The sequence below is a fragment of the Echinops telfairi genome, unplaced genomic scaffold (genome assembly GCF_000313985.2).
Source record: "Echinops telfairi isolate 266 unplaced genomic scaffold, ASM31398v2 ScPeMD7_6;HRSCAF=24_0, whole genome shotgun sequence".
In the NCBI taxonomy this organism is placed as follows: Eukaryota; Metazoa; Chordata; class Mammalia; order Afrosoricida; family Tenrecidae; genus Echinops; species Echinops telfairi.
The window spans coordinates 11039563-11052564 of NW_022103902.1; positions in this window are offsets into that span (position 1 = coordinate 11039563).

The following is a 13002-nucleotide window of genomic DNA, read 5'->3' on the forward strand; positions in this document are numbered from 1 at the left end:
CCCACAAAAATGGTCTCCCTATCGTGGAGATCCTCGTCTTCACCTTGGAAATCCCCCTTTTCACATGTCAGGAAATTAAGGCTTCCAACTATATAGAGCTTACCTTGAGACACTTGCTAAAAATGACAAGCTGGTGATGAGGTTAGGGATAGAAACAGGGTGAGGGTGAGGGTGAGAGTAAAGGCAAAGGTGAGATGAAGGGTAAGGAGAGAGAGAGGACTGGGGTTAGGGTTAGGGTTAGGGATAGATTAGGTTTAGGGGTAAGAATAAGAAGAAAAGACATTAAGAGAAGAACGAACTGAACTAAAGCAAGTTGAAGGAAGGTTATAATAAAGATTAGAGCAGAAATTGATAAAATAAAAAATGTTTTAAAGTACAGAAAAATCAAAGAAATGAAAAAAACTGATTCTTTGAAAACATCAACAAAATTCACAAACTTGCCTCCTATCAACATTTTACCAGTTCTGAAAAAGTTTAATAACATTACCACCTTTTTCATTCCTTTGCTCCCTACTCCTTATTGCTATAATTTTCTTTAAGTATTTCTTTCAATATATTAGAAACTGAATCAGAGGATGTCATAATTTTAATGGAATCATTGATCATAATTTAGAAGCATCAAGAAGGGAAGGCTAGTATATTACAATTGCTCACATAAGTACTCTTTGTAGTATGTGATTTTTATCCTTGTTTTATGTTTCTTCATTTACCATTATCTTTATACTAAAAGAACTGCCTTGGGCCTTATTTTATGATGCATAGACTGATAAGAAATAATCTTAGATTTACTTCATGTTAGAATGTCTTAATTACTCTATAATAACTCAAAGACAGTTTTGCTGAGTATAGAATTGTGGGCTGACAATAAATGAAAATTCCCCCAGTAAATGAAAAACATTGTGTCACTCCCTCCTTTCTTCCATGATTCCTCATGAGAACTCTGTTGTCATTTGAAAGATGGTCTTCTCACTCACAGAATGCACACTCCATATGGCAGGGAATGTCTGGTTTTTATTCACTGCTAACTTAGACCACGTGGAATAGTTATCTGGCACATACTCTATACTCATAGCATCCAGTCACTGTTGACACAGATCGACCCCCTGTGGGTTTGCAATACTAACTGTTTGTGGGATTAGAAGTCCTGTCTTTCTCTCACAGACCTGCTGGTGGCTTCCAATGGCAGGCCATGTGGATCACAGCCCAGAGCTTAACCGCTACATCACCTAGACGCCTCTCTGGTATTAGTCTTTTTATAAAACAGTAATATTTGTTAAGTATATAATTAAGTTTATTTGGAAACATAAAAAAAAAAATGTTGACTCTTCTACTCCACAAACGTTTGAGAACCTTTGAGTAGGATGATGGCAGCGAAAACACTTAATGCCTTTGTTTCATTAGATGCATTGTTAGACTTTGACTTTTTAACAAATTAATATTTATTGTGATTTTTTTTTAAAGTGTGGTTTCTAAACAGGAAAACGAGATCTAATATTTAAAACAATATTAAATCTACAATAGTATTTGGATAAAGCTTGGCAGTTTGGGAGGTGAAAAATTTCATGTACTTCAGTATCTGAACTGGAGACCTATTAACTATTAAATAATGCCATAGAAAAGAAGATAAACTATTGAAGCAATCAAGTTCTCAGGGTGCTTCTGGATTCCCCCTGGTCTTGCAGCGGGTCACTGTGAAGAGTCCAAAGTGCAGCCGTGATGCCACGCTCGGCTGAGCCGGTTGCTCAAGCAAAATTGAAACATTCATAGCACACAGCAGTTAAACGAGCATTATTAGAAAAGAAAATGGGCAGCTCCTCGCAAGCAGTTCAAAACCACCCGCCACTCCTCAGAAGAAAGCCTCGGAAACCCAGGTGCGCCAATATCCTCTGTCCCATAGGGTCCCGGTGAGTTGTAATCTACTCGATGGCGGTGTGAAAGCTGAGTCCCTATAGAAGAGGGCGCCCTTACGAAGCAATCCATAGGTCGCATACGCCACCCTAAGGAAGAGCACAGGGCGGATTCTTTCATGAGTGACACCAAATATGGTTGTAATACAAATTTTTTTTTGTGGGTGTCTCTACCCATGGTTCACTCTTATAATTAAATCAATGAGCTTACCACGATGTAAACGAACGCATGATGAAGTAAGCACCGCATCACCCTAAAGTTGATATAGGATGTATGGGCGGCCAGTCTGCCCCTTCCTTGTGTCTCATTGGAGGGTGGTGTGTATGGAATCCCCAGGCCTGAGCTGTCTAAGGGGAGCCTGGGTGCATTGGTGATAAATACAGCTGCTACCCGCAAGGTCGGCTGTTGAGAAGAACTAGCAGCTCTATGGAGAGACGAGACGTTCTACTTCCATGAAGAGTTACAGACTCAGAAGCTCATAGGACAGTTCTGTCCTGCCCATAGGGTCACTGTGAGCTGGAATGGACTATGCCGAGGACGCTGCCCCATGGCAGTGAGTGGGTTTGGGGTTCTGTTCGTTGGTTAAGTTAGCTGTCTAACCACATCTTTTATCAGAGGTCGTTTGCACGAAAAGTCCCTCTCCTGCTCTGATTTCCTCACCCACAATCACTCATGGCCAGATGGTGAGTGCTTCCTATACGCATTACTGGTCAACGCACTTTGAAGAGGAAAGGGGAACAGCCACAGGAAAGCTTTTATTTGGCTCTGTTGTTTTGTTGTTTTTATGTAAAACAAAGTCCAATAAAGAAAAATTTTTACATGCTTTTTAGATATAAAAAGGAATGCATTTCATTGCATAGCATTCATAAATTAGGAAATGTGTGCGTGTGTCTGTATGTGTATGTAAATTATCTTTCATTTGCAGCTTGGGAATTATGATAGAAATACTTGCAAAGGTAAGGTTGAAACAGCTTCCTTCTTTATGGCAGGACACTGGCCACCATTTGCATTTTTTAACTTTAAAAAAATAGTTTTATTAGGGGCTCATACAAGTCTTATCACAATCCATACATACATCAATTGCATAAAGCACATTTGTACATTCATTGCTCTCATCATTCTCAAAACATTTGCTCTCCACTTAAGCCCCTGGCATCAGGTCCAGCGACTGCTGGCTGACAGTACACTGCAGTTATTGACCTTGAGGTTAAAGGTTCCATGTTTCCCATTACTAATCTCCCAAGACAGCTTGTCCCCTGACAATGTTTCTTTGAGACATATTTTTGTCTAATCCCTTCCCACAGTAACCCACGAAGCATCTATCAATCTGACAAGGGTGAAAGCTGATCCTTGAGAAACCATACCGTGTTCCATGCTCCTGGAGTTCTCCTTTGAACTCCAATCTTCTTGTAGAAATGCCATTGTTTGCGCGCACTTCCGAACTATCCTATGCGCATCTGACATTAAGACAAGCACTTCAGGTAAATGCAGTTAAGAAATAAAATTATGTGAGCCCAAACACAGGAGCTCACTACAAAATGGCTTTCCCAAACAGAGATGCATCTCTTTCCCAGTATATTTTTCAATTGGGATCAAAGATCATTTAACTGTTTCTCTCTCCTTTGTCTTGTTTCTCTTCTTCTTTCCCACCTTTCACCTCACAAAGACCCCGTCCTCTCGATGACAGAGCTGGGTCACTCACTTTCAAACCAACGTAGAAAGAGAGGAAGCAAAAGCATAATATGTGCCTTGAATTGATCATGGCTGTGCTTTCATTTCTCACGGGTCTCGGGAATAGTGACCAACCTAAAGCAAGGCAAAAGGAAAATCCCCTGTGACACAGCTGAGGTCAAAGTGCACACATGAATCCCACTGGCCTCGGAATAATATTAGACTATGGCTGTATATCTTCAAATGATAAATTATAGAATGAGCATACAAAAAACAAAGTCCTTAGCTCTGCAAGCAATAATGCACCTGCTATGCTGCCAGTTCAGCAAAATGGTCAGTACGTGGCAAAATATAACGAGGCTTCAGTCGCTTTATGTAAACATTCCATTATCTTGTACTTCCATTTCTCCACAAAATGTTTGAAGCTCCTTCCTATAAATAGCAACTACCAATTGACATCTTCACTTATAATTTAGAGTTTGGTAAATAATTATAAATTAATTTTGCCCATTTTTAAAGAAAAGCTGATTGTGTTATTCCTGGCAATGTTTACAACTTAAAAGCTGCATCAGAGTGAAACTCATTATATGCACAAGCCACTCAATGACAGCATTTTTATTGTCCAAGTTAACTATTGGCATTAATATGTTGCAATGACATGTTTTTGCTTTGTGTGTTTTTTAATTGGGAAAAAAATGCCTGGCTCTGGACATCTAAGCTTGATTAAATCACCCTGTCCCTCTAAGACAGTATTCATTAGCATAATTTAAATCCAAATGTATGCGTTTTCTTCTGTTTTTAAAGTCATATATAAAATGGTTCTTCCCCCTTCTTGTTTTGAAAAGCATGTTCAAGGAAAGAGTAAAATATGCAAAAATAAAAGTTTCATCTTAAAAGAAATAGAAGATATCTTAAATCCCAAATGCAGTGAAAGTAAATGTTATGGTAGGACAGCTAGAGAAAATGAAGTTACTAATCTAAATTCATCCACAAATAACTCTTCACAGGATCAGAGACACCTGATTAAACTAAGGCTGGCACGTCGGTGCGCTGTACTCTTCCCTGGTCTCTAGGCAGAAAGGAAAGTTAGTCTGAAAGTCTGCTGCATCCATTGGTAGCTGTCCAACTGGACAAGTGACTCTAAAATTGGGAGCTGCAAGTCCTGCTAACTGGGGACAAGAACTCACCAAATGCCTTCAAGGTACTTCCCTGTAAATTCAAGGGAACTGTTGTTATCTCAAATTCATCCTGATGATATTAGTAATAGCTGTTCTGTGATTAATTCATCTTGTTAAAATGTATCATATTCAGAGATGAGTAATACTCATCTCTTTTTTTTTAATGAACCAGAAATCATAAGAAAAAGTAAAGGAAACAACAAAAAAAGTAAACCATAGATAGTAAAATTATTATTATAAATCCTTATGATTCTATGGTTATAAATAACTTAAAGCAAGAAAAATTGTCATCACAGAGATATACTATCTCAGAGTAACCATAGTGAGGTAGGAAGTACATAAAATATGTGCTAACGGATCTTGGTAAAATGTGGAAAAGAAAGGAGAATCATGACAGAAAAGAAGGATTATCATTTTTATAGACCTTGATGACAAAATAATTCAGAGGGGAAAAATAAAGAAGTAAGGATTTAGAGGAAATGAGAGATTTTGAAGAAATGGAAGGTAGTCAAAGGGGAAACAATATGAATATAGCTGCCCTGTAAGAAACAAAATCAAACTTCGATAAGGAAAAATAAGTCAAGATGTTTCCTCAGACTTTATTTTTACTGTGAATTGAGTGTCGGGTCACATTTCAGACCATCAACTTTGCATTCTACCATCCAAACTACACATCACACCCCACCCCAGATTCTATCCCACCCACTTCTGATTTCTCTTCTCCCTCTTGTGGTCCTCCATCCTCCACGTCAACATCTCTAGTCCATGGCTTCAAGATGTTTTAAAGATATTGAAAGATAAATTAAACATTCTCTGATATAAAAATTTTGACTTTATAATTGAAAAAGCATACTCTGACTCCAGAAACAAATAAATATGATCTTATGTAGAATGATGAGCCCTAGTGCATACTGTCACGGAGTCCATTTTGACTTACAGTGATCGTAAAGGGCAGAGTAAAACTGCGTCCCCAGTGTTTCCAAGGCTGTCACCTTTCAGGAAGCAGAAAGCTCATTCTCCCATAGAGCCATAGTGGTCCCAACGGAAGACCTTGCAGTTATCATCCCAACAGTAAACGCTTATAACATTACTGTATCTCAAAGATAAATCATTATTTGAACATCTGAATGGGGGTAATAAATGAACGTGAGGCACTAATAGGAAAAACAATTAGCTTGCCCTCCAACAACCATCAGCTACGTCATTACTGTTAATGATGCTGTACTGAAAAGTCTCAAGGAAAAAAAGATATATGGGAGTGGTGGACTCAATTAAGCTGTTGGTCTCTTAGGCCTGCAGTGTACATAGGCCTACACAATGCCTAACAGAAGTAAATGGATAAATAACCGAATGAGCTCTGTATAGCAATGTGGTTTTCATATCCTTAAGGTAATCTGTGAGAAAGTATCTGGCAAATTTAGAGGTAGGAGAGTAGAGCACAGGAGAGAATCTCATTTGTGAATTTTTTTATATCATTTTATTGGGGGCTCGTACAACTCTTGTCACAATCCATACATCCATCCATTGTGTCAAGCACATTTGTACATATGTTGCCATCATCATTCTCAAAACATTTGCTTTCTCCTTGAGCCCTTGGTATCAGCTCCTCATTTTTACCCCTCCCTCCCAGCCCCCCCATGCCCCCATGAATCCTTGATAATCTATAAATTATTATTATTTTGTCATATCTTACACCACCCAACTCCTCCCTTCACCCACTTTTCTGTTGTCCATCCCCCAGGGAGGAAGTTATATGTAGATCCTGTAATCTGGTCCCCCATTCTCCCCCACCTTCCATCCACCCTCCTGGTATTGCCACTCTCACCACTAGTCCTGAGGGGTTCATCTGTCCTGGATTCTCTGTGTCTCCAGTTCCTATCTGTACTAGTGGACATCCTCCGGTCCAGCCGGATATGTAAGGTAGAATTGGGATCATGATAGTGGGGTGAGGAAGCATTCAAGAACTAGAGGAAAGTTGTATGTTTCAACATTGCTACACTGCACCCTGACTGGTTCGTCTCCTCCCCGCATCCTGCAAGGGGATGTCCAATTTCCCACAGATGGGCCCTGGTTCCCCACTCTGTACTCCCCCTCATTCACAATACTATGATTTTTTATTTTTATTTTTTATTTTTGGTCTTTGATGCCTGATACCTGATCCCTTCGATGCCTTGTGATCTCACAGGCTGGTGTGCTTCTTCCACGTGGGCTTTGTTGTTTCTCAGTTAGATGCCCCTGTGTTTATCTTCCAGCCTCAAGTACTCACTCAAAACAAGAACACTTTGTTCTAACAATTCTGAAGTCTGAGATGCTCACCTTCCTGGCACGATCACTGAAGGCAATGGGTGCAAAAGAAAATGTGGTGCCCAGCTACCAAAAGATATAGCATCTGAAGTCTTAAAGGCTTGAAGATAAACAAGCGGCCATCTAGTTGAAAAACAGCAAAACCCCACATGGAAGAAGCACACCAGCCTGTTCTGACTCCATCGCTGAGGACAAAGTAGGTGCAAAAGCAAAAGTGGTGAAGAAAGCTGATGGTGCCCGGCTATCAAAAGATATAGAATCTGGGGTCCTAGAGGCTAGAAGATAAACATTTGTGAATTTTGATAAACTAAATGAACCTTTAAGCTATGGAGAAGATCCAAATGCCAAGGAAAACTAACACGGAGTAAGAATAATATCTTTTTATAATTAGACAGCAGATAAGTTAATAAACTGAAAGAATAATCCAAGTAAAAGTAATATAATACTTAGTACTTTTCAAACACCATCAGAAGCCTTCTACAACAATCAAGTCATTTCTCACAGTCATAAAAGTAGGTATTATAATTGTAATAATTATTGTTATTGAACTCACTTTCATTGTTGTTGTTAAATGCAATCAAGTTGATTGCAACTCATAGTGGCGCTGGATGACTGAGCAGAACTGGCCCTGTAGGATTTTCTAACTTGTAACCTTTACGGGAGCAGACCAGCTGATCTTCTCCCCTTGCACTGCCTCTGGGTGGGTAAAAGTTTTCGATTTTCACTCAACTTTTCAATTGGCCACTGACCATTTATGCATTGTGCCACCTGGCTCCTCATATGAAGGGATATTAATAAATTGCTCCCCCAAATCAGGGTTTCCGTTCATACATGCACACTTGTATCTCAAATGAAACATCCTTAAACATGTCTCTGCAACCAATTAATGGTTGCACTGCAGACAAGTGCTCTCACCAATACTTGTGTCTTAATTTCATTGAGTGCCTTCCAAAAAACTTCTAATCCAAACAGGGGCTTTTGAGACTATTTGCTGTACCAGTTAAATTCAAGAAACGGAGGTCCTCTCAAATGATTATGGTGAATGCTTTTTGATAGCTCAAAGGAGTAATCTCAATAGATCATGAAGAATTTTTAAAAAATAATAATAAATTAAGAAACTTGGCAACTTCATTGGTGAGGAAAGGCCAGGAAATTTACACTGAATAATTTTTTCCTCATTGTAGCAATTCACCCGCTCATTTTTTCAGGGTAGCAAGGGCTGTGTGGATCAGAACAAACCAGGAAAAGAATGGAATTCCAGAACACTTCACAGTGCTCACATGGAACTTGTACATGAATCAAGAGGCGGTTGTGGGGACAGGATCAGGGAATGCTGAATGTTTTAAATCAGGAAATATGTTGCATCCTCTCACCACATTTCTTCCTTCTGTGTGCTGAGAAAATAATTAGAGAATCTGGATTATAGGAAGCAGCCTGAGACATCAAGATTGGAGGAAAACTAAACAACAACCTGCGATATGTAAATGACACAACATTGCTTGCTGAAAGTGAGGAACCCTTGAAGCCCTTGGTGATGAAGATCAATAATTGCAGTCATTGGTATGGATACAGCTCAATGTCAACAATACCAAAATCCTTGATTGGATCAATCGGCAACGTTATGATCAATGGAGCAAAGACTGAAGTTGTCAAAGATTTTGTCTTGCTTGTGTCCACAATCAATGCTCGTGGAAGCAGCAGGCAAGAGATCGAATGATGTAATGAATTGGGTAAATCTGCTGCACAAGACATCTATTGAAAAGCAAAGATATTTTCAATGGCCTCGTACGCATGTGAAAATTGAACATTGAATAAGGAAAACCTAAGAAAAATGGATGCATTTAGATTGTGATGCTGGAGAAGAGTTTTGGCAGTACCACGGCCTGGTAAGAAAAAACACACCTGTCTCTGAAGACGTACAGCAAGCATGCTCCTCAGAGGCAAGAATGGCAGAACTTCCTTTTACACACTTTGGCCACATTGTCAGGAGAGACCAGTCCCTGCAGAAGGACACCATACTTGGGAAAGCAGAGGGGCAGTGAGAGAGAGGAAGACGCTTGATGAAGATGACTCGACACATTGCAAGAGCAGTGGGCTCAAGGATCGGAACCACGGTGAAGATGGATCAGGGCCGGGCAGTGTTTCCTTCTGTGCAGAGGGTCACTGTGGGTAGGAACGGACTCAATGGCACTGCACAACAACAACAAGGGCTGAACTATGAAACCCTACTTGACCCATAGACATCCTGATCTCGTTTCTTATCTTGATGATACTTCCTTTCGTTCTCAAAACTCAAATAGCATTCAAAAAGAACATACTTTGAGTTCCTTAACTATTCCAAAACTGCTATTTGATTGGATGTAAGTCAAAGAATGATGAATTCGTCAGAGAATTAGCGAGATTGAAAGACCACCTTCAAGAATGCATAAACCTAGAAAGAGATTTTAAGAAATAATAGCTTTGCATTTTGATCGCTTTTTATGGTTCATAAAGGTTTCTATGATTTTGTAGCAATACTTTGTAACTTGCTCTCATACACCATCTTAGACTTGATAACTCAGAGGCTCAAATAGTTTAAGCAATAAACTCAAGTCACGTAGCATATCCTGCCTTTGAACACCGCCTGGCTCCGTCAGTGTATTTGCTCAGAAACAGAGGACCATTTGGAGAAGGCAATGAAAGGAAAGAAAGCATTTCAAGGCAAACATATTGACAAGATGTGAGATACTATAGAGAGGTCGAACAGTATATGGCAATCAATCAGATGGGCATTTGTGACAGTTAATAAAATAATATCAGCAAGTGACAAAGGCAGACAGCAGACTAAGGTGCAAAGCATATTGGTGAGGAAAAGGAAACAGTCAGTGTACAAAAATATTTAGAAATTTTTGACAGGTAAGAGATGACATGAGTATGTCCAGGAATGTTCTGGATGTTTTACTTTGGTCTTTTCATTGTTAGAAAATCTAAATTTGAAATCATAACTTCTGCCACACTTTAAAAACCATATCTCAATAATTTGTATATATTTAGCAAATTATTGCTACATATTTTTTTACCTTCTTATCTCAAATATTGTTATGATGGGTAATATAGTATATAACAGGAGCTGCAAAATAAAATATTGTAGGTAAAGGAGCAAAGTGTAAGTGACAGTCGTAGCTAACTGATGATTGTTAGATTTGTCTTGCTGTTGGACACATTGATGAACAGGACTTTAAAAATATGCGTTAGGACTTTTGTTCTTTAGTATTGTGGTTCAGGACATTGTTTACTTAAAACAGAGATCTCAGTAACCTAGTAACTTCAAAAAAACAAAACAAAGCTAAGTTTGACAGCTGTCATACAATCCAAGTTACGGGCTGCAGAACAATTACAGGGTTTTTAGCTCTACAAGCAAAGGCATTTTGAACTCTGACACCTTTTCTTTGGTTACCTAGTGAGATTGCCCAGTAACGGTCTGTCTTTCCCAGCTGAGTCAAACAAACCAGCCCTGCATACGCTTCAGATTTCAAAGTTGCAAATGTATACTGCAAAGAAGACCATGTCTAGAGATCTTGTATAAATGGGGATGACACACCCAGCACTGGGGGGGCACATTTCTTCAATCATAGAAAGGGAGCTGCTTTTGTAAATCATAAAAATAGTCGACCAGCTGTTACCGTGCTGCTCTCATTCATTCCAAGATCATCTTTCTCGTTGACAGGCAGCTTCGCTACCTCTGCTCAGCCCTCTCCTCTTTTGAAGCCATTTACAGCATCTGGCAGTTGACAAAGAAGATAATTTGTGTTTGCTCTGTCCCCAAAGAGCCTGTCAATATACCAAGCAACCGAAAAAATGTGTAAACATTATATACTGAAGGAGGTTGTCCTGCATTTAGCAAGCAGGAACTATGTGAACAGACACAAGTGAGACTGAGTTGCCCAAGCTAGTAGGTCAAGACCATGGATTCTTAGGGAAACAAGCTACAAGCAAAGAGGCCACATCACACAAACTAGTCATCAAGTTTTTAAACTAGTAGTAGAGTTTGTACTGACTTTAGGCTTCTGCTAACCGTTCTAAATAAATAGATATTCCTGGCTATAAGTGTTCGCTACAAGACCTAAAAGAGCTTACTTGGATCTCTGAAAGATATATGTTTTTCAAATTCCCAGTGCATCACTCAGGCACATCACATGTACTCAATACAAAATAAAAATTAATTATACCCCAACTCCCCCTGCTATTATATATGTAATTATAAAAGAATGTTCTTTGGATCACGCCAACTTGATTTGAAGTCAACTTTCCTGTGTGCACTGCCCACATCTGGTGCACAGCAAGGCTCAAGCAGTGATCGTCTTAACAAAGTCTGGAGGTTAAAACCTTCTGCCTGACGCTATCAGAATAACCACACAGTCGTCACCCTTTGTGTCCGTCACATGGTAGTCAGACACTAATCCTCCATGTTCCCAGGGCTCATGCAGAATGAAGTGAGGTGGGAGGATCCCATTCTTCTGGTATAGCCAGGACTGCAGAGATGGGGCGAAACTATCGGAACACACTGAGAGTACTCTCCTGAAATTCTCTTCTCACCTCCCATTTGATATCTAAGTACTTTTATCAAACTGTAGATAAGCAGCTGATTTACAAACTGAAACTGGCCACCTCCTGGTGGCATAGTTGGTTACGTGTTGAGCTACTAACCAGGTCAGTGGTACAGACCCATCAGTCAGTCACCCAGCAAGAGGAAATGAGGCAGTCTGCTTCGGGATAGATTTGCAGTCTAGGAGACCCACGGGAACAGCGCTACTCTATCCCGTAGTGTTGCTGTGCGTCTGAAGCACCTCCATAGAGATGAATTTGTGTGGAGATATTTTAGCACACCTCGTATGTTACCTTTCACATAATTTTTAAATGTCTAGGGACCCCCAATATAGCTGAGGCTGAAAGGGTTCTATTTACAATTAGTGTAAATGTCCAAAAGATTACGGAAATACTGGTGAAGAAATATATCACTTTTGCTAGGAAAGACATATGTACTTCACAAACATATTCTTTAGTATTTTTGCTTTGCTCAGCAAGTCCTATCTCTGCTATCCAGCTAATTTGGACTCAGAGTGACCCTATAGGCCAGGTTCGAACTGCCCTTGTGGGTTTCTGAGACTGCAACTCTTCATGGGAGTCAAACGCCTTGTCTGTCGTGGGGTACTTGATGGTTTCTAACTGCTGATCTTCTGGTCAGCAGTCCAAAATGTAACCATTATACCACCCAGACTTCTATAGAAACAAGAAAAGTAGTGAACATGCTATGAGACGGTAGTGACTAATATAAGGTGAAATTGATCATCCTCTTTTACAAATATTAGTTGGGAGCATTACTTAAATGGAGATCTAAGTTTTTCCCCCGGAATAAGGAAGGCTGTAGAAGAATTGCTGTATCAGAACTTTGTTGTTGGTGAAGAGAATGGAAAACACCCTGGGCTGCCAGAAGAACAAATAAATCTGTCTTGGAAGAAGTACAGCCGGAATGCTCCTTAGAAGTGAGGATGGTGAGACTTGGTCTCAGGTAAATTGGACATAATCTTAGAAGAGACTGGTCCTTGCAAAATGGCATCCTGTTTGAGAACATGGAGTGTCAGAGAAATAGAGGAGATGACCAAGGTGATGGGTTGATAACAGTGGCTACGAGTTCAAACATAACAATGATTGTGAGGTTGGTGCAGGACCACGCAGTGTTTCATTTTGTTGTGCATAAACTGGCTGTGAGTTGAAGCTGAATCGATGGCACTTAAGAGCAACACATTGTGTTCTGCTCTTTCCACGTTTTCACACCCATAATAAGGAAAGGGCATAAGAACCAGCAAAGTAAACAAAATTGGTTACCACTGAGTCGGTTCCAGCTCATGAAGACCCCATGGATTTCAGCTTAAAATTGTATTCCATAAATTTATCAATAGAT